Below are 2,213 nucleotides of genomic sequence, written 5' to 3' on the forward strand. Positions count from 1 at the left end.
AGTTGAGATCCAAAATCTCAAATTTCCAACAAGAACCCGATGAGTCTCTCTATGATGCTTGGGAGAGATACAAGAGCTACCAAACACAATGCCCACATCATGGAATAGAAGATTAGATCTTATTACATGGGTTCTATAGGGGTCTCTTGAGGGCGAATCACATACTATTGGATGGAGCATTGGGTAGTCCACTCATGAACAAGCCACCATTGGAAGCACTCAAAATCATCGAAGAGGTGGTGCAAAACTACACCGATTGGAGTCATGATGAGAGGAACTCCACTAAAAAAGGAGGAAGGTATGAGGTTAGTGCTATCAATATGCTTAGCTCAAAATTGGATGCCTTGTCCTCTAAATTTGATCAAATGCAATCTCCTCCTCCTCCCTTTTCCCCTCTCCATAACTCACATGCATCTAATTCTTCAAATTATAATGTGTCTATGCAATTGATGTCTTGTGAAGTGTGTAGTGGTGAAGGCCATATGTCTTTGGAGTTTCCCTTATTGAATGAGCAATGTTCCCCTTCCCCTTCTATGGAACAAGTTAATAATGTGCATGCTAATCCTAGGTTTGACCCCTACTCCAACACCTATAATGAGGGATGGAAACATCACCCCAATTTTGGTTGAAGAAGTGGCCAAACCCAAGGGCAAGGTAGTGGTCAAGGTCAAGGTCAAGGTCAAGCTAGTGGTGGTGGTAACTATGTGTCTAATAATCAACGGAACTATAGAAATGAAAATAGGTACCAACAAAAAGGCCAATACTCTTCCACTCACAACCCACCCGGTTTCAATGGAGGCGTAAGACCAAATCTAGCTCCTATTCCTAAACCACCACTACAAATTCAAGCTTCCCCTCCTCCTAAGTCTAATTTAGAAAGCATGATGGAGCAATTCATCAACGCCCAAACTAAAAAGACAAATAGCTAGTGCCCTCAAACGCAAGTCTAGTACCTCATTGCCTAGTCAAGGTCTAGATCCTAGAGAACAAGTCAATGCCATTGTAACTAGAAGTGGGAAAAGTTTGGGGGAAGTCCAAGGGAATGGAATGCAACATGACTTAGGAGGTGAGAAGTCAAAAGAAAAAGTGATACAAATGAGTGACTCCCATGGAGAGTTGAGAGTGGAAAAAGAAAAAGAGAAAGAAGAAGAGAAAAACAAAGAAAAAGGAGTTGAAAAAGAAAAAAAAGATAGTGAAATCCCGCTTCATGTGGCAAAGCTTCCTTTTCCGGGAAGGTTTGCCGGGTCTAGACTTGATGATAAATTTGCTAAATATTTAGAAGTCTTGAGAAAGCTTTATGTTAACATTCCATTTACCGATGCTATAAAACAAATGCCAACTTATGCTAAATTTCTTAAAGACATTTTGAGTAATAAAAGAGAAGTTGACTTTGTGGAAACGATTAAAATGCCGGAAAATTGTAGTGCAATTATTCAAAATAAGTTTCCCACTAAGCTTAAAGATCCCGGTAGTTTTTCTATTTCATGTGCTATTGGTGAAATGGTAATTGATCGTGCTTTGTGTGATCTAGGTGCTAGCATAAGCTTGATGCCCCTTTCTATGTGTAAAAGACTTAGCCTAGGAGAATTAAAGCCCACTAACATTTCCCTTCAATTAGCCGATTGTTCGGATAAGATGCCTTTGGGAAAATAAGAGGATGTCCCCCTTAGGGTGGGCAAACTTTACATACCGGTGGACTTTATTGTGCTTGATATGGATGAGGACTTGAATGTCCCCATAATTTTAGGTAGGCCTTTCTTAGCCACGGCGGGGGCTATTATTGATGTGAAACATGGTAAATTGTCTTTGCTTGTTGGAAAAGAGAAAGTGGATTTTAAATTGAACTAAGTTATGAAATGTCCTTCTAACATGGATGATTGTATGAGTATTGATATTGTTGAGAATGTTATTGATGAATCCATATAATGGCATTTGCATAATACTAATAATTTTCTTGAGTGTGAACTTGAAAGCAAAGATAGGTCTTGCAATGCAGACATGGAGATGGAGCCAATTGAGGAGAATCTTGACTCCACCCCCATGGACAAGGAAGAAGAAAACCTAGTGATTGGAGAAAAGGAAGTGAAGAAAGGACTCATGAACGACAATGGTAAGGATTATCCAATTGTTGAGCTAAAATCTCTACCATCCAACTTGAGGTATGAGTTTCTTGGTCCATCTTCTACTTTTCCGGTCATTGTTAATGCTTCATT

General features: G+C 39.5%; 1 non-coding gene across 1 annotated transcript; it reads right to left on the bottom strand.

The window, feature by feature from the left end:
• LOC145593198 (small nucleolar RNA R71) lies at positions 1 to 106 on the bottom strand. Its single transcript, XR_014102573.1, has one exon. It is a non-coding gene; the product is annotated as a small nucleolar RNA R71 (small nucleolar RNA).
• Between the last annotated feature and the right edge of the window lie 2,107 nt (positions 107 to 2,213).

This window comes from Chenopodium album, chromosome 18, assembly GCF_948465745.1.
Source record: "Chenopodium album chromosome 18, dcCheAlbu1.1, whole genome shotgun sequence".
NCBI classification, from domain to species: domain Eukaryota; kingdom Viridiplantae; phylum Streptophyta; class Magnoliopsida; order Caryophyllales; family Amaranthaceae; genus Chenopodium; species Chenopodium album.